Genomic DNA, 21,296 nt, shown 5'->3' with positions numbered 1-21,296 from the left:
TAAAAAAATGGCAGTTATAATTTTATAACCTATGAGGACTGGTGAGGGCTCACATAAGCATGTGTTTTGTTTTGTGCTTAATGATACATCTTTTCTCACCTCACAGAAGAGAAACAGCAGGGTATTACCCTGACAATGTCACAGCTGTTTCAAATTCTCTTACTTAGTCAGTTCCCAGCTTTTATAGCATGTGCAGCTGTCAGCAGCAATTGGCTTTTTTCTTTGTTAGACAAGGAAATGTCTAAACTTATAATTAGATCTCAGTTATGAAAATGTAACTAGTTAATCATAGCTTTCATTAAGGCTTTCTGCATTCCAAAGGGATTTGAACACAGCCAAGAATGGTGGAATGTACCAAACAAAATTGGCTTGAATTATTTTAGGGTTTTTTTTCTAATTCACATAAAAATGTGCATCATTTACCATATGATTATCATCTGAGCTAATATTTCATATATTTAAATTATCTATACTGTTTACATCACTTGTAACATTATTGTTCAAACTTGACCCACTTCTTTAGTTAAATTAATAATACACATCACTGAGATATGTGCAAGTAAAATACTAGTACTAATTTGTAACCATATAACCATTAGAACATTGTAATACTAAAGTACATACATAATCGTATGCATATAAACAAAACTACAAAAATTGTATGTTAAAATTATGATTTAATATGATGGCTTATGTTGCTTAATTAAAGATAAATCTTGGTAAGTTTCAGACTGTTTTGAGTTAACTAAGCCTAGTCTAATGTGTAATTTCTCAGGTTTTCACTTTTTTCTTTTAATTTTTTTCTTTTTATTTTTCAATTACAGTTGACATTCAATATTATTTTATATTAGTTCCAGGTGTACGGCATAATGGTTTAACATTTAAATAATTTATGAAGTGATCCCCCCCATAAGTCTAGACACTACTTTTTTCTAACGAAATGTTTGTGAAACTTTCATTAATGCAGCATTACCTCATACCACTTGTATTTCACTCATTGCAAAAGCTTCATTTGTAAATGAAGTCTGACTAATTTTTTTTTTTATTATTTAGCATGGCTATTTGAAGGTGCCAAGATAAGTTCAAATATGTATCAAAGGATACAAAGGTATCTTCGCAGTGTTGGTTAGAAGATAGTTACTTCAATCATGTAAAATGCACTCAAAGTAAATTTTAAATTATCCTCGAAATAAAAATAAATTAAAATGTTTGTAGATAATTGTGGGGCCTCCAACAATTTGTGTGGAATCCACAAGCTTCTTATTTTCTACCAGTTTTTACCACTAGGACTGCTTTTCTAAGTTATTGGTACTGTTAAAGAAAAGAAGAGATAATAGGCCCAAACTGTAGTCACTTGTACTATGCCCCATGTCCAGCAAAATAAACTTAATATCTAACCTAATTGCTGCCTCAGCCTGTGCTAGAAATATAACCTTTAGTCAATCAAGCTGGAATTACATGATCAGCACTAGTGAGGTAATCTGTGTGATAGACCCCCACCTTCCCTCAAAGGAAGATGACCTTGCCTGAAACAATCCACTCTTTGCTAGGAACTTCCTTTTTCTGCCCTCTTCTGCCTCTAAAAACCTTCCATTTATACAGTTCCTAGGAACTCCTTTCTATTAGTTAAATGAAGTGAGATTCATGAAATTATTAATTAAAGCCAATTAGGTCTTCAAATTTACTCAGTTGATTGTTTTTGTTGATTGTTTGTTTGTTTGTTTTAACAGATCTTGTAGCAGCAACAGGATCTAAAACACACTTCTGATGTCATTCGGGGACAATGAGAAGGACAGGTACACCCTTTGAGTTCAGGGTCTTCCTCATCATTTCTGAGGACCATGCATGGGTAAGTTCTTGTTGGTTCTGAGCTCCACTCTCTTTACTTCGAGATCCTGATCTAATTGACTTTCTAGTCAGTTCCACATTGGGAGCCTCTGGTAATTCAGTCCACGATATTTGTCAATTAGTGGAAACCCCCAGTTGTTGGTTCTATCCCAAGGTCTTCCTGGTCACTATTAGTGGCGGTTCACAGTTCCCCATTGATGTGGATCCCACAGTCCGCAGTCCCCACTTGGTGAAATCTGCTGGTTCAGTCTTTTCACCAGTCCATGGTTCCAAGTTGAGAATTGCTGTTGGTGTGCAGAGGGCCTTCTCTAGGCCAGGACACAGTCACAGCTCTTGGCTCCTGCTGATAAATTAAGGTGCGCGTTTGTTTGTCTTGTTTTGTGTAGATGAAGGCTACTGCTAATGGGATTTTTGGAAGCAGCCACAAAATTAGTAGTCACAGGTCCAGTATTTAAAAGCTGCTGTTAGAGTGTTACATGACTCAAAGACTCCTATGTTGGGATAAGTTGATCACAGAAAGATTTAGATTGACACTAAGTCACCTGCCAATCTGAGGAGAATTTCACCACACAGTCCCCAACCCAATGACAGTTTTAAATTGCAAAGGAATTTGGTGAAATTATGTGAAGACCAAAACCCATTTATATCTAGGGCTGTAGTCTAAAAGATAAAGGTCCAAAGGGAGGTTTATTTATTCATTTATTATTAATAGTCTGTGTCTTCTCTGAGCACCTACAAACTGCACGTGAAGCAGTAATTGAGAAGAGGAGCTTTCCTTAATATATTTGTTTGCATATTTGGGAAAATCATTGAATGCCACAGAGTAAATTTAGGACAAATTTATGAGAAGAAAATAGATGGCACGACAATGAAACGAACCAGGAAAATGGTGAGGAATTAGGTCACTGTGTTAGGCAGAAGGTAGGCATGAGCGACAGGAGGGGTGGGCGATAATGTAACTCGCTCTTGGTTAGGATGCTCTAACCACAAAATTAGTCCCCAACACCTGGGGACTAATTTTGTGGTTAGAGCATCCTGAAAAGAGGGAAGTGAAATCCATCTAGAATGATATGATTTTTGACGCCTGCACAGAACGTTAAAGATTACCCTTGGTTTAACCTTGGCCTCATTATAATATAGTTACAATAAATTAACATTACAGTTTTAAACGTCCCCCCCCACCATGGGTTTTTCTGTGTGCATTATGGGTAACGACATGAGCAGAGAGGAATGGGTTACGTAACCTACACGTCAATCAAATGACCCACGTCTACGTCACACTCAGAGCTGGCTCATAGCAAACAATATAAAGCTCCAGCCCCAAACCTTTTGGTGCCATTGTGTCTCTTGTCTTGGCCTGTTCTTCCCTTAGAACCTATCCTAATAAATCTTCCTTACTCTATACCTTCATGTTTGCTTATCTGTAATTCTTGACTGTGTTTGCAAAAAGGCTGAGCCGTTACTTTGGTAACAATTGCGTCAGTTAAATCACTACGTCCGTTAATAGTCAGTAGAGAATAAACACCGGTCAGACTATTGTTTAAACTCTTCAAATACTAGGCGTGATTGATGACTTCTAACAGCCATAATTTTCCTCAGGTTGTCAACAAAGTACATTTTTGTGTATGTGTGGCGGGGGTGGGGAAGGGTGTGTGTGTGTGTGTGTGTGTGTGTGTGTGCATAGAGAAAGAGGGAAAAAAGATTGTGTCATCAGTTCTGGACCAATGCAGTGTGAGACGTAGGTATCATACTTGGGATTGCAGGCAATTCATAATGTGTCAGTCGGTGAAAATAATCACCATTATTTTTCAGTGTTCTATGGAGTGTCTGTGTGGTTTGGCTAATCTAGGCTGGCTTGGTCCCAGCTAGGCTTGCTGTTATTTCTGGATGATGGGTTTGCTGGGAGCTGATGGTTAGTGCTTCCTTTTGGTTGGTGACTCAACACTTTGTGTCTCTAATATCACTCAGCTGGCTACTCTGGGCTTGCTTTCCCAGTGAAGGCAGAGGAATAAAGTAGTGTATCAAAGTGTGCAAAGACTCTTGAGACCTAAGCTCAGAACTGGCATAAAAAACTTCTACCACATTCTCTTTGGCATTGCATGTGAATTCCAACTTTTGAGAAATTGCCCCCTTCTTCAATAGAGAAACTGATGAGGAATTTGAACTGGATTAGGAATTTTATCTCTTGGTTTTATTACATTAACTAATACAGAAAGTGGTGTCTTGTATTGGACTTCCTATTGGTGGTTCAAGATGGCTCAAGTCTGCATTCATTGACAGAATGTTGGTAATCTCAAATTATTTATCATGGAAGTATTAACATCAAATAAATAATCAAATGCAACACATCAGGGCTTTTTTTTGTTTATTTTATTTTGTTTTGTTTGACTATATCTAGTTGTTAAATATTTACCAGCATGATATCAGGTTGATACACTACCAAAAATCTAAAATATATGGTATAGAATTTGGGAGATGGTAAACAAAAGAAATGAAGAGGGAAAGAAACTGTAGATTGAAAAATTGGAAATTCATTGTTGGAAGTTGAAAAAGAAAGAAACTGAAGCCTCTAGATATTAGTGAACTGATTTCAAAACCTGAAAATAATAGTATTCATTGACGATTATTGGTTATTACAAGATAAAGATGAGCACAGACAAGAGTTGGCGAGTTTTTGAGCAAAAATTGAAGAAAATAGTTTCAAGAAACAGAAGGCCTTATAAGACTGGAATCATTGCTTTTCTCGACTCATTAAAGCAGGGGTGTCCAAACTTTTTTCAACGTTTTTCACCAAGGGCCAAATGCGGTATAATACACAAACAGCTGGGCCACTCACTCGAGGTGAAGTACATATTGCCTCACCTGGTTTATTTAAGTAAACTAAATATATTTTTGGAATTTGCTGCGGGCCAATTAACAATGGATTGTGCGCCACAGTTGGCCCGCGGGCCACAGTTTGGACACCCCTGCATTAAAGAGTGTGAGATAAGATTGAGTAATTCCTTTAGGAACAATGATCCAGGAAAACTTCCCAATCTGAAGAATTGACTTATCGTGGCAGCTCCCTGTTGTCATAAGGTTAAGTCCAAGTTGTTTGTGACAGCATTCAATGCTCTTCATATTATGTTTTCTTCTTTCCTTTCTAGTATTATTTTTTCTCTTTTACCTTAACTTCAGTTACTCCCAACTGCTTTGAATAAAGTGATCATTTATCACTTTTGTGCCTGTGGAATAATAATCTTTCTCCTTGGAATGTCACTCTTTCAAGCCCTAAACTGCCAAAACATAGTTATTCTGAGGACTACGCTATTTGTCTTCTCCAAAATTATTTTCTGACCATCCATAAGTGGTTTATGTAACCTTATAACATTAAATTTCAATGAATAGTTGTCTTGCTAATTTTTCCGACTAGTTTCAGCGTTCCATACAGGCTGAGCTTATGCCAAATTTATTGTTAACCATAGTTCAGACTGTACATTAGATATTCAGTAAATTCCTGCTGAATTAAATAATTGAAGATAATATATATGAAAATATTTTTAAATATGTGCTATTATTTTGTCATTATTTTAATATATATAAAAAATCACTACCAGTATTGGTTGTATTGTACCATTCTTTTATAATAAGAAAGGAAAAAAAGAAACACCAACAATTAATAGTAATAATAAGCAACTGATTGCAAGTAGATTAAGATTTCAGAATGTGAAGACATGAAAACAATGGTTGCTTTAGAATCAAGGTATTATTAATGTTATATTGATTGCCCCCTCAGAAAAGGAATGAGGTTTGTTCAACAAATATAGAATCTAATTTTATATGCTATCTTTTCAAATAAAAGAAAAGCAGTTCACATTATTAAAAACTATAAGTACTTATAGCAACTTTAATAAGAAATATTTCAAATCAGAAGTATATCAAAGAGAGGGCTATATTTGTAATCAATTATGCATATGCAAATCCATGAAGTATATATTACCTGCATTCAATTAATCTCAAGTAAATATTCACATTTGAATGCCATTTTAACAATGAACAGTTTGTTTCAAATTTTAAAATATCTAATGCACTGCTTAAATTCCAATAGGTAAAAATCAACAGGTCTTTTAAATTTGCATTATCAAATCATAGTATATATTTTTCTTTCATAATGAGGGAATTTGTTCCACTTCTTTATCATAATTGAGGTGAGTAGAGGACAAAAGTTTCACAGAAATGGAAGTTCTCAATGAATAGTAGTAATCGAGTCACCAATGTTAATGTGAATCTTCCACAGCAGATAACAAACCACTGGAAATCTGATTCTATAAAGATAAGCAGTGGTTGCTGTGATTTTCACATAAAGTCCTTGCAATTCCCAGCTGCGACTTTTTATTTAATTGTATAATTTATTTCATAATAAGTTTTGACTTCATTTTCTACAAAATGTCAATTCTAAAACCAGTGCTCTGAGGTACCAACTGTAGTGCAAATCCCATTCGTTTTCAGGCTTTCATTTGCCACACAAAGTTCAAGTTGAAGGAAAAAGAATAGTATGACTGCATGATGGAATCACAATGTTCATAAAATATCTAATTTAATGTTCATTTTCCAAGTGATTCTGAGGAAATTAGTAACATTTGGCATATTTGAGGACATTAAATAAATTTTCAATGTAGATTTGTGGCACTATTTTGTTTCTTGTGCCAAGAAACTTATAACATCTACAAAAAGGGAAAAAAATACTTATTTGGGGGACTTTTTTTTTTTACAAAGCAATCTGAAAATACAATTAAAAAAAGATTTTGAGCATTTTAAATTTATTTTGAGCATTATTTTATTTTTGATCATTACATTTATGTTTTTTTTAATAATAATTGAATATGCATATTCTTTTCTGGTATGTATTTCAAGTAGTTCTAATATACACACAGTCACACAAACACATATCCAAACAAATACATAGACCCAGATCGACATACAAATGCACCCAGATACACACAGCTACAGACACACAATATAAAACAAAGAACTGAGGCTCTGAATAATGTAAAAATTTGAATTTTTCTTCTAAAAGTAATAGCGATGTTACAAACAACTTAAAAATCCATGTTGTTTACCTTTCACAGATATGAATTTTGTGATACAAATTCCTTTCTTCAAATGCCTTGTTACTTTACATATTTAAGAGTACCAGCTATGAGCAATCACTATATGTATAGTATCGTAATCTCTGAGTGTAAATGTAGCACTCTGTTAAATTAATTCCATTTCCCTGAAAATAAGACCTAGCCGGACAATCAGCTCTAATGTGTCTTTTGTAGCAAAAATTAATGTAAGACCCTGTATTGTATTGTATTATATTATATTATATTATATTATATTATATTATATTATATTAATTATATAAGACCGGATCTTATAGTAATATAAAACCCGGTCTTGTATTAATTTTTGCTCCAAAAGACGCATTAAAGCTGATTGCCCGGCTATGTCTTATTTTCGGGGAAACACGGTTCTAGGTATATATATACGATATGGTCTTTATAACACAGTGTTAAAACATTAAAGAAACAGGTCATACTGGCTAGATTCCAGTATTTGTATGTTTGTGATTACATACTTGTAACTGATCTTTTAGGTAACATCACCCTATGTGTAAAATGGCCCTCCAACCCAGAGTGGAGGTCTAATCCAGGATGGTGTACTATTTCAGATTTCATGTCCTAAAGCCATAGGTCTATTTTAATGGGAATGAAGCAATACATTCTCAAGTAAGAAAGAATCTTGTAATTTAATAAACATCTTTATTAAATGTTAATTTAGGGTCTTAAGATTCTTCATTAAATCATTTTTAGCAAAAAGTGAGACTATATGGAAATGAGCATAGTTTAAGTATGTAGTGGAGAAAAGAAATACCTCATAGCAAAGGACATTGATTGTAAAGTTAAGCCTTCCCAGGCGTAGATAACATAAACTACAAATGAATACAGGAAATTTAAGACAGAAAAGATGATGGCTTTGTAGATGATCAAGGTTACATACAGAATAGTTTTTGTTCAAGTCTACTCTTTCAAATAGATTAATAAAGCAGGATTTCAATAAACTGCAAAATTCATCGTCTTTGTGTTTATGGAAATATTGTTATATATAGGGTTGAAAAATCAAGAAAAATATAAACAAGTATAGATAATTGGGAGCAACATTTCAATATTTAATGCATAAGCATTCAAATATAAACATATTCTATAAGAACAGTTTTTGAATTTTTAGTATGATTTTCTGAAATAATATTTTTTATCGTATACATATGAATTAAAAAGAATCTTAGCTGAAATCTGGAAAGAAGTGTATTAATTTAACATAGGCTCAGTTCAACTCATAATCTAGCTGTATGTTGCTGCAGAAATCCATATACAGTGTGTTAACCTTTATACTTTCATACAAAACCTGCTTGTTTATTTCTTCCAAGTAAAAGTAGAGTTTTATTAGAAGGAAACACGGCTAAAGTCTTACAGAAAGGAGAATGCTGTGATTTTCATGGTCTGGATTCTCAAGATATCAGTCTCCAGACACTTGACTGGAACAACCAGCTGAAAAAATAAAACCATTTAAACCATGTGATTCTTTGGCTTAGCTTCTTGAAAGGTTTGTTATGCAAATGAAATCAGGGCCTCCTTCATTGGAATCAGAAGGATTGATAAGGAAGATAGCTTTTCATGGCTTCTTTAATGCCACCCCACAAGATTCTAACAAAAAGGGAAGTTTGGACTATTGGCATCTTGAACATTTTTTTTTCCTTTTTCTCTCTTAGAAGATTGCTTATAAATCCTTATTATCCAAGGAGCATGGATAATTGTAAGAGTTATTAATTTAGCAATGCTATAGATAAAAATGCTTCCCTGTAAAGCGAGAACAGAGAGATATCTGTATTTCTTCATTGGTGTTATTGACTTACTGAATAACAGTAACTTTATGGAAGTCCTTGTAAATGAACCTTATTTCTAGTCATCTAAAAGTGTCTGTAGAAACATAAATAATGTATAGAATCAACTAAGTGCAGGACAGTATGGAAAACAGATTTAGTTTTTTTCTGATCACTCTTTTATAATATGCACCGTGTCTTACTCATTCTCCAGCCCTTAAATGTATCTAGGGCAGATTCTGAATTTGTTTGGTAATTTTTACATTTTCAGCTATCTAAAATAATCTTTTTAATCTATCTAAAAATTCTACCCCAAATCTAGTTAAAAGTAACTTCAGCCCTCGAAGCTCAAAGACCTACAGAGGAACTTTGTAAACAGTGAATAGAATTTAGTCCTCTAAGTCACTACATATGCATAAAGATGAAACCTTAATATATATAGTGTGTGTTTGTATGTGTGTGTGTGTGTGTGTGTGTGTGTATTATACATATATATGATTCCACTATGCCTTACCTTGTCTGCCCAAAATTGTTTACATAAAATCAATATTCTTTCAAAGAAAACATCGTAAGCAAATATCATTTATCAACAAAATGAAATTTAGCATTAATATACTGCAGACACATAACCTCTAATATGTTGCTATTGAATGATACAGTACAAAGAGCATTGATGTGCCTGTTTTAAATTCTGAGCTTTAGTTTTACCATTTAAAAATGGAACACTGGACTTTCTAACCAACACTGGACTTTCTAACCTTGAAAGTCTCTTTACAAAGATTGCTTTTTAAATGATGTTTATTTATTTCCGTCAAACTGTGTTGTAAATAATCAGTTATTATCATATATATATGTGTGTATATATATATATTTTTTAATATTACTATATTTCAAATCTTCCCTTGTATTTAATCTTGGCAGTCGACAACACTGTGCTTAGTTGTAATGATCTTTCATATTGCTTTACTTTATTCCTTGATTGTGAGTTAAAATAATTAACGAAATGACAACAGAATCAAATGTTTTCAACCCCAAGAATTTCTTGAAACTCCTTTCAACAATCAGTACTCCCCAGGTTTCTACCCTAGTCAGAGTGACTTGGATATAATAGTTCTCCTCCCATGACCTGAGTCTACCTCCTGACTCCTGGAAAGGGCATATTAGAGACGCTAGTTTATTTTCCTCCAAAGGTGTCCTGACAATGAATAACTGTCAACTTACTTGAAAATGATAATACGGTTACTTATTTAAAACTGGAAAATAAAATGACTGACAAGGATCAGCCTCTAATTAAAGTTTAACATCTAGTGACAAATTTGATGTGAATTAATACAACAGGAAAAGTCTTGATATAATTATCCCACTTTGCTGCAATTATATTGAGTTTATAATCGTGCTTGTTTGTACACTGTTAGCATTGTGCAGGGTGGTTTTGTCTGCATGTCAATGAGGATTTTTTTTTTTTAATTTCCATTTTTTAGACCTCTGTATCTGCACCTGATTCACAGTGTACTAATCTAGGAATAAGAGTTTTATCATATAAGAAACAATCTTAGTAGGTATTAAAAATGCACCTTTAGTTACCTCAGATAATACATAACCAAATAAAATGAAGTCTATTGTCATATTCAAGTCAGCACACTATAATTTGAAACAGAAAGTGAACAATAAGTGTCTATTATCAAGATGAAACTAGAGAATAAAAATCATTATTCTTGGTTGATAGTTGTGTGCCCTTCTGTGTTTAATTAAATGAGATCTAAAATATGAACCTATTTTTAAGAATATTTGAGATAAAAATGGATTTGCATAACCAAGTCATGACAAATAGGGAAACTACATGCATTTACTGACCATTTTTTAATTCAAACTACATAAGGATATACTGTAATTTAAAAATGCAGAAGGACAGATTTTATATTACAGCTAATGCACTTAAAACCAAAGCCAAAATAAATCTAGCAGTTGCATATGCTTAATGAACCTGCACGTTAAGTCCTAATTAAGAGTACGCAGTAGACAAGTTTTAAGTCAAAATTTAAATATTTTCTGTGCAGTAATACAGCTAACATGAAATATAAATCCTGAGTTGTTGGCTAGATTAAGAAAAATTAAGTGTCATTCTTTTTCTTTATAGGTTTTAGAAATAGCAGTATCTATGGTCAAATTCCATTCCAAATCTCTATTACAGCCATCAAGTTTAACTTAAATTAAAAACAGTGATTAAGACAATGAAATTAGGAAGTTTGTGGCTCCATTGTCGCTTGTCTGTCTTCTCAACCAAGGAAACTAGAATAACTTTTAATGTGAAGATAAAATTATCAAAAAAAAAATAGATTTCGAATGTCAATTAATTGTCATATGTACAAGGTCTCTATGAATGTCTCCATTTATCAGTTTCTTCTTTTTCAGTTATTAATATATTCCAATATATTCTTCAAATATATTTTCTTTTGAATAGAATATCTAAAGCTATATAGTATTTACCTTCGTTAACATATTTTTTAAGACCACATTGGATTTATACCAATATTTTCCGATTGAAAGAAACTAAAATATATTTACAAAACATGCAATTTATTTTATATGTAAATATCATACTAGATAAAGCACAAAGAATATTTACACACTTATTGTTTTAGAAATAGCATTTCTATAATTTATTTGCTGTTTTTTTCCCTCTTCTTTGAGCATCATATTTTCTTCCTAAAGGTACAACTTTTTTTCTTAGTGAGGAACGTATTTCACACCCATACTTCCATAGTTGGGTGATTTTCTAATCTCCTGGAGTGAGATTCCAGAAGACTTTCCAGATACTCTCTGTTCCTACCCCCAAACAATCTTCTCCAAAATGGTTTGGCAGAAGAAACTGAGCATAGGAATTTAAGTTCCTCTGATTTTTTTTTTTTTTTGAGTCATTCTTGTTTTCCAGTTCATCTAGAACAGAAACATTGCTCTTGTGTAGCAGAAATCTTATCATTGGATTGGTTTTCACAACCTATTTGCCTGAAGATCTAAATCTAGAGACTGTTATCGTATTAGGTTTATCAATATTAAAATAGTAGTTTGTTTTCATCTACCTGTCTTCTCTTTTTTCTTATAGTTTTTAGTATACTTTATTGATCCTGCCATTTAAAAATGTCCTGTCCTGCGTGGTTTTGACAGTTACTCCATAGTTATTGCTATGATTTGCAATTTTCAAGTCATACAGATATCTATCAATTTTTATATCTAAAGGTAATTATAAAACTTTAGAAGTTTTCCTAGTTATATAAACAGATATTCTAGTAGGTTATATTAATAAAATAATTATTTGATAATTGTATACTTGTATATAATTTATTTTATTGTGAACTATTGTATATTGTTATTTTGAGATTTCTCGGCTCTGGTTTTTCAACATGTTTATTTTTTAGCTACTTCCATATCATTCAAATTATGTTTTTGTGTAATAATATGCTTTAATATATGCAACATCCAAAAATAATATTTCCAAGTGTTAAAATATTTTTACATATTTTTCCATATAAACTTTGAATTAGTCAGTTGAAATCAATGAGGTATTTGTTTTCTTTATCTTTTCTTCCTGTGTTTTTCTTTATTTATTTCCTTCCTGGTTTCTCTCATTTTTAAAAATATTGATGGACTGCCTATAATATCCCACATGCTGAGTAAGCAATCAAGGTACAATGACAAAAAAATGTAGATCTCCTGCGTTCTGAAAGCTTTACTTCTAATAGAAAAGGAAGGTCAGTTGGGGGAGATTATGGAGGGTCTTGAATTCTTGAAGCTTAATTGCAGAGGAGGAAACCGAATCATTTATGAAATATATCAAAACCAAGGCTATTATATTTGAAATCTCTAGGCATTATCGGTAGCACCTACTTCACCTGCAAGGACATGAGCTTAACAATCCACCTCAGGTGTGTGGATGATTCTTTCCTCCACTCACGCCACTCCCCAGCCAGTTCCAGTGACCAAGTTGAACGCCATGAGCAAAACCAGCCTTGGCAAGCTGAGCATGAGCAAGTCTGATCTTCTGGTCTGGCTTGCGATCAGTGAACTGGAGCCCATAGGAAAGTGTACCCCACCTGTGTCTGACCATACAGCAGGCTTGCCCTGCCAGGGGACATCCAGTGAAAGATCACAGTGGCTATTATCTATGAGAAGGGGGCTGACGTTCACTAGAGAGACATTTGTGAACCGGTGAAAGGCAGCGTTAGGAATAAGGCGGAGGTCGACGAGGCTACAGTTGATGCCATTCTCTCCCTAAATATTATCTCTATCAAGTACCTGAGTCTTCCCACAACTCTAGCAGGTGGGGTCGCCTAAGGAGTGTGAGATGTCAGCCTGTGGGTTGTTTCAGGCATTTGATTCCTTGTTCAATAAGGACTCCTATTCACATGAAGAAACAAATTCCTTTCTCACTTCAAAACCCCTATTTCTTCCATGGTCCACCCTGCCCTCCATAAATAAGTAAATATATAAATAATCGGGAAAGAAAAGAAACACAGAAGAAGGCATATAAAAGTCTGAAACCTTTAATCCTCATGACACTTACACAAAAGTATAAGACACAGTCTCTGCCAGTTTGAGGTGTACAGGCAAAATATTTCCTAGGAATTACTCCACGGTTAAAAAGCAAATCTGGACTTACTGGTCAGTATCATAATGAACATTCTTTAAAGTCAATATTTTAAAGAAAAAAATTATGCCCCACAATTATCACAGTATGAAATGTTTTCTTAGTAATATTAACTGTGCTGTTATCAATTTTTTAAAAAAAAGTTTACTTTTGCTATCATTTACGTTACATTCCCCTCTTCTATATTTTCAATAAAGATTTTTTTTTGAAAAGGGAATCTTAAAAGGTTAGGAAGTAGAAGTGCTTAGGTACAAATGTGGCCAACAGTTTATCTGGGCAAAGAGATCAAGACACCACTGAGAGAACCTAGCTCATCTCTGGGACATTTTCTATTAATTTTTTTGAGAACAACATAAAATACATTTCCACATAAGATGTTACTGCCATCCAGAACTGGGAGTCAGTACCAGGTGAGAGGTGTAGACAAGAGAGATTTTTCATAGCAAAATTTAGTACTAACTGGGGGCAATACCAAAGAAAGTAACAGGGAAATAACTGCTATGTAAGTACATCATAAGTATGATAGCACTACAAAAATGTCACGTGGGTTCCATGGGCTCCACAAATATGATCCCCTAGCCTAGCATGGGGTATCTATCACCTGTCTTTAATGGTCTCCTCCTTCCAACAGGCAGTACGTGCAGCTCTCTTTCAGAGGGCTTCATTCAGGCAGCTACATTTGAGGACTGCAGGAAGTGCCGGGAATTACAATCTGGAAGATGGCTTTTAACTCAGCATGAATGGGTGCCCCTGTGTGATACCCAGCTCCCATGTCTTGAGGAGGGACAACTCTGAAGTCGTAATTTATGCTTCAGATGGGTCAAGTTTATGGTAGACTGACCTGGCTTTTCTCCTCCTTCTCCTGCTGTTCCTGTCCTTTCCTAGTTTCTCCTGGAAGAACGTTTTAAATAAATCACTAGCACATACTCATAAATTGTCATCTTATGTACTGCTTCTGGTAAATACCAATGAAGACATTGTAAATGTATATTATATATACATATAACTTTCTTTCTCTTATTAAATAAACATTACACCTTCCCATTACACATAAAATAAAGATTTTAATTCATCATTCTTCCCTATGGTAACTAGGTAATCTGCCTGTAGCTTATATTCCTCACTCACCTTTTGCCTTTCTCCCTCTCTTTTACTACATTTCAGCAATACTGGTGTTTTGTGAGATAGTTAGATACACAAATCCCTTTCTAAACTCAAAGCCTGTGAATATACTATTTTTTCAGCCTCTTCATTCCACACATCATATAACATGTCATCTTGAATACTTCTAGGGTAAATTGCATTATTGTTCCCGATTATTCTCTTTCTCCCTGTAACAATATTATTCATTTCCATTCTTGCCATGCCTCCCTATCGGTAGACTACATTTCTACACCCATCATTAGTGTTGACTGTGTGATTTGTCTTAATTGATGGAGTGTGACTATACATGATGCACTCCTTTTCTGTGAAGAAGCTTTAAATGGACTTGAATAATTCAGTTCGAGTTCTTGTTCATATCTCCTGATATGAGAAAAGGTCTAATCCTTCAGCCTGGTCACAGAATCAAAACGCTTGTACGGGGTTAGCCAGTTAGCTCAGTTGGTTAGAATGTAGTACTCTTAACAAGGTTGTGAATTTGATCCCCAAATGGGCCACTGTGAGCTGCGCCCTCCACAACTAGATTGAACCAACTACTTGACTTGGAGCTGATGGGTCCTGGGAAAACACACTTAAAATAAATAAAAGTTAAAAACAAACAAACAAACACAAAAAAATGCATGTGCAGACAACTAGAGTGTAGCCCAACAGAGACCTTCAGAGTCCAGCCATCACCATCAACAGCTGAATGAGAAACTAATTTTTACTTAGTAATAGCTCGTATCCAGATTTATAATGATTTTATTCATTTGTGTATTTCTTATTTTAACTACAATTAAACTAGCCTATGTTTTCAATGAAGACATGGAGTGCCCTTCTCACTATGATGCAAAGGCTAGAATAGTTAGATAGCAGATGTGCAAAAATGTTTGTTGAAGTAATGCATGATTGCAATAATCCTCTCTTTCACATTGACAGCGCTTGTGTACAAATATGTGTTATTAATACATACAACCTAAGTAGAAGTAAGTGTATTAAAACAACTCTTCAGGATTAGTCTTGCATTTTATTTCAGTTTGGATGTTTAAATCTTATTTCCATAAGTAGAGTTCAAGGTCTTATTGGCAGTGACACATTTAATGTTATTTGTATTCCCACATCCAGATAACTTTTTAGCAGTTTAAAATGTTTTAAATCATTTTTACTCTGAAAAGACTGCTTGCTAATGTCTCTGATACTGTATACCTGCAAATGATTTTAACAGGATTCTTTTTCGTTTTTTTGGTGTGTTTTTTTTCCTGGTCATCATTCGTCGACTATCCACTGGTATAAAAGTGATGCATCTCACTGAAGTGATTATCAACTGACAAGAAGAAATATTACATCTATTCTCTGAAGCACTTTCTTCATTGCTTCAGTTGTTTCTCCGTTCTTTGTCATTCAGTGCATTCTGAATCTTTTGGGCTTCCAATCATGCCATTATGGAATTCAGAATACTTATTTCACCAGGATTTTGTCTCTGTAGAGAAACAAGCTGGGAGAATAATGGCTGATTGTGCTTTCCTGCTATATCAAGGAATCATTTATGGACCACTCCATGTCTGCATTATAGATGAAATAACCTTTTTTTTTCTTTTATATATTTTAGCTAGGGGTGGAAATATAATTTTTTTCTGAAAGGTCGCAGTTCAATAGTCTCAAGTTTCTCAAGTTAAATGTGTCTTGTTCTTATATGTACACATAAGAGCAGATGTATATTATCTAAATAGTAAAATATACCTTCATGGAATGTGTACTGTATGTCTTTACAGTTTCTAGCTTTGCACACATTAGTGCATGTGGTCTTCCCAGCAACTCTTTGAGTTAAATACAAGTTACATGAGATAATACAAGTAACTATGAGATAGATAAGAAAACCAATAATTTTTTATAAGTCCACTTCGTGGCACTATTCACATTCTTTAACTACAGATAACTATGGAAATCACTACAATATTTTTTTCTTAGTAATGGGGAAAGAAAAGCTGACCATTTTAATTAAGTAGAAAGATTTTGAACATTTTCTGAAGTAATTTATCTGAGATAAACTGTATCTCTATTCTATTAAAAAACAAAACAAAACAAAACAAAAAAAAACCCTACTAGACATTCCTCTCTTAAAGAAATTTATTCCTGACATGTTGACCATGTGTTTTGTTTTAGTCAATCAATTATGTGTGGAGGTAAAATAGATCACTTCCGGGCAGTCTTGTGATCCAGCACACAGACCCCTGTGCCTGTGTTTTCATTGCAAACTGTCAGCCTGGACTGATTCACTAAGCTGAGTCCCTGGCTGACCTGTGATGGGCACATAGAAACAAAATGTTTATTTGCTACGTAAACTGTCTTTCGGAGCTGCAAAATTTGGAGATTTCTCTATGATCATATAGTAACTCAGCCAATCAAGGCTAACAGAAAATAGTCTTTTGAAATTGAGAGAAATGTATGTAAAATTTGTGATCTTCAGAATACATTCCCTCAATCTCAATAAACTCATCAATGTAAAGCTCGGTGTGTTAACTTTGGACAGAACCCATATTGCACAGTTCTTTCTTAAACTCAGTATTATATGACGCAGTTCTTGGCACATAAAATATTAAAAATTAATTTACTTTTTTATTTGGATGAAATATTATCAAGTGTGCTGTTGCAATGTCTTATATCACATACACGTGAGTGTCAAATTAAGGAAATGGGTATAAATCTTAAAAATGGTAAACATAGATTAAATACATTGATTTATAAAATAACCAGATCACATTCTAAGGACACTTCCTCACAAATGTTGAATGTGTTTTCTAATTTGTCATTTATAGATTTAGAAAAATTCTATATCCAAATTTTGGTTAAATAAGATATGAGAATTCTCTTTGTAAAAATTACTCAATGAATTATATACTTTGCTATAAACACTCATATATACAAATTTATTTAAACTAAACTTTATCCCAAAATATAAAAAGGTATAAATTAGACACTCAAATGTTTATTTAGATGAAAGTGTTATAAAATTTGCATCATAAGTTAGTTTTTAATTCTTTAATAGCTGTTAGTAATATTTAATTAAAAATATATTAGTTAGTATTCAAGAAAATCTAAAAGGCTTTCCTAAATCACAAACTTGCTCTATCAAATATTCATAACTTCTGTCTATGAAATATATCAACATGTTTTCTACATAAAAAAAATAATCAATCATTTTTCCCAGGCTTTATCTTTGTAAATTTTCCCAACTGATGTTAGTCAATTGAAGAATAATGGATTATGTATTACAGACAACTCAAATCGACAAAATCTGTGTTGCTCAATAGTCCTCAGTGAAAACAGTTGCAACAGAATTACTAGAAATTGTATTGCCTATGGTGCCTCTGATTGTTAACCTGTGGGTGTTAGAAACAAATCAACCTGATAGACATGGTCTTTTTGACGGGGGGCTAGGGAATTCTGAAGATACAAACAGCATTATTAAATCATGCTTCAATATGAGCATCGGAGAAGTAAATATTAATGAGTCTTTTGTGAATGAGAGATTAATTTACTATCAAGCCGACATTCCCTGCACAGGAAAAAGGCAGATTTATAGGAATTAAAAATCTGCACCATAGGCAGATACTGCTGAAAGTACAATTAAATTACATTCATATTGAATACAACAGTATTACCTCCAAAGGAATTCTGAGCCATTTTTGTTACTATTTGTGAAATGAGAAATGTTTGCTAGTTTCCATCTTGTCCTGTGAGTGTCCCAGAAAGCAATATCTCTGATAAGCATGGTGGCCTTCTGAGTTTGCTCTTTTGCTGTTTGAGACTGTTTAATACAAGCCGTTGTATCAATTCCTGCTGTGTGTAATGCATGATTCTGCTTGTTTGTTCATTTGTTTGTTTTCTTTTATTCACAATGTTTGAGAGTTTGATGAAAGTTTTTATCCTTTCCGCAGATACATAGACATCCATGCACACCCTCGCACAGGTATTTTCAGCAGATTCATAAAAACCCAAGTAGTCCAGCCATGTATCATTAAATACATCCTGGATTTAGTGATTTCAACTAGTTTTTAAACCTCTTTAGGCAAATGGTTAATTGTTGGTCTGAAGTTTGGCCCCCAGACCCAAGATACTTGAGATGACTCTGGATTTTCATTCTTGTAGCGCTGAGTTTCAGAATACAGTGAGTTAAATGAAGTATGGAATAACTGTCAGTTTTTACCTGGTTTTCAGAAGTTTTCCCTGGGACCCTCCTGACTGAGGAGATGCAGGTTCACTGGCTGGTATAGCCTTGGCACACATGCCCAGAGAAGCTGTGTGAAAAGCATGGTATATAAAGAAGTCTAGAATGGAGGGGTGACTATCCTGAGTGGAAGTGGTCTGCAGCTGCTTCAAGCTTATTTCTTTTTGACAAGAGCAGGGACAGTAGGAAACTATTCTTGACATGTTGTGGGACATCCCATTACAACTCCTTTTCTCTGAGTTGCTTTGCCTCCTTTATGTTCTCTAAAGGTGACTGAACTGGCATCATAAATAACATCTGTTCTCAATTATTCTTTTGGTCAATTCTAAACCTAGGTCCACTGATACAGATTTGATGGCTCTGTAGAAACTTCTAAATACAAGAATGCATACTCTCTCAAATACGTCTCTTTTGATGTTCTCTAGATATATTTTGGAATTCTTAGTTTCTTTTAAGTCCATGATAATAGCATTATAGGTATTTTTCTTTTATTTCTAACATGAGTAAAATTATGCTTCCGTATTGTATCACAGGGATATCTACTAGTTCCCAGACCCAATTTCATGCTGAAATAGTGAAAAGTGGCAGGGTAGGTTGAAGCCTGAATTAATCCAGTTCCCCCCACCCCAGTTTTTTAAATCTGACTTACAATATAAAGGGGCAGGGGGCATTTCCTGGAAGTAAGAGATGGAGCGGAATGGTCTTGATAGTACAGGAGGCTACAGCTGCCATTATAGGTACAAGCTATAGTTAGGAAGAAGCACATCAATATCAGGATCAGGATCAGTGAAAAGAGGACAGTTAAGAGGAGTGCAGGGAGAAATTGCAGTTTCAGTAGAGAAAAGTTGAGAACCTCCTAAAAGTGGAAAGGAGAGAGAAGGGGGGAGTAAAAGAGAGGAAGAAAAAATGTTCAGCTATTTCCTAGAGATGCCTTGGCTTCTTCTTATGGATTTCTAGTTTCCTTTTATGGATACCCTTTTTATAAAAGCATCTTCAGCTTAACACTGCATGAGTCTAGCTCTGTTACTTGCAATTGAAAAGAAAAAAAAAAAGAAAAACCTTAGTAGAAGAAAATGTCATCTATGAAATATTTTGTGTTTTGTCTTGGCGTTTTTAGAGTCCAAACTGAGATGCCCTAGTGAATTAAAAGGGGATCTAAGGGCAATAATTTTATAGAAGGATAGTTTTATCAGAAGGATAAATGCCACTATGATCGACAGTGTGGTAATATCCACAAATTTTTATTTTTGACTTAGTAAACAGACATCTTTTTTTTAATAGTTTTTGCTTCCAGTTGAATCCTTTGCTTTATTTATTATAACGTAAAAAATTGTAGAACTGATTATACTTTATTATATATATATATATATATATGTGTATATATATATACATATACATGTATATATTTCTTTTTAAAATTATTTAATCTTTCTATATTGATGGCATGTTTTTCACAAACAGGATGATGTCATTTATTTTTGGTGTCTGCAGAAGTGACACAGGGCTTGTTCAGTGTTTTTTGAAGGGATAAATGACTTGTCCTATTTGTAAATTTACAAACATATTTTTATTTACTCCAATTTCTGGAAGATTAACTTCAAAACTATAACTTGTTTACTCAAATGGAAAAAGTAGTTTACTATCCATAGAAACATAGGTGTGAAGAGATGAAATGGAGAAGAAAATGTGTACCTGGGAAGTATTTCTTTTATTTTACACCCATTAGGAAACATTGGACTTATATTTATATTGTATTCACCACAGGAGAATATTTGTATATATGTTTTTGTTTTCTTATCTTACTCCTCATAGTTCAGCGAACAATGGAGTTTGTGTCAATCATTTCCTAGTTGGAGGATTTTTTGAAACAGCGTATGATCAATATTTTCATAACTAAAGAATTCCTCCTACCTAACTACCATATATGTATCTCTTAAGAAGAAATCCAGATAATGCGACATTTTTTAGTGTGATCAATGTTAAGCGGTTTAATCTTGTCACTACTGCAAAAATTGAAGGCAATCAAAGAAGATGAGATGTTTTCAAGTAATGACCCAGACACATTACATTATATTGATTCTTACACATCAACAACTTATTTTGTAAACTAAAAAAAAAAAGCTGTCCATTCAAAATGAATAGTGATACAATTATAACTTTCATTAGTAATATTATACTTTATTGTTATGTTGACTTCTATTACACTAATTCTATTCCATTGCACCATTTCATCATTATTATTTTCAAGCTTGAATAACTTGGTAGAACTCTGTCTTAAAAGCCAAGAAGGCTAGAAGTACAAAACAAAACAATAAGCAGGTAAGTAAATTGTTGAAATTCAGGACCAATTCATATTTAAAAATAAAGTATAATTTTCTTAAAATTGGAATAGAAGTTCATTAGGTAAACAAGAATTGTGTGAGAATTATTTAAGCTGCAGAGATTTGATACCACAATTACTCTCCAAGAATGTACTCTTAAGTAATGCGAAGGTGATTCCAGTGGGTTTGCATTCTTAATACTTCTCTTGT

Source organism: Rhinolophus ferrumequinum, chromosome 7 (assembly GCF_004115265.2).
Source record: "Rhinolophus ferrumequinum isolate MPI-CBG mRhiFer1 chromosome 7, mRhiFer1_v1.p, whole genome shotgun sequence".
Lineage (NCBI taxonomy): Eukaryota > Metazoa > Chordata > Mammalia > Chiroptera > Rhinolophidae > Rhinolophus > Rhinolophus ferrumequinum.
The sequence above is the reverse complement of the archived record's forward strand: the minus strand, read 5'-3'. Positions refer to the sequence as shown.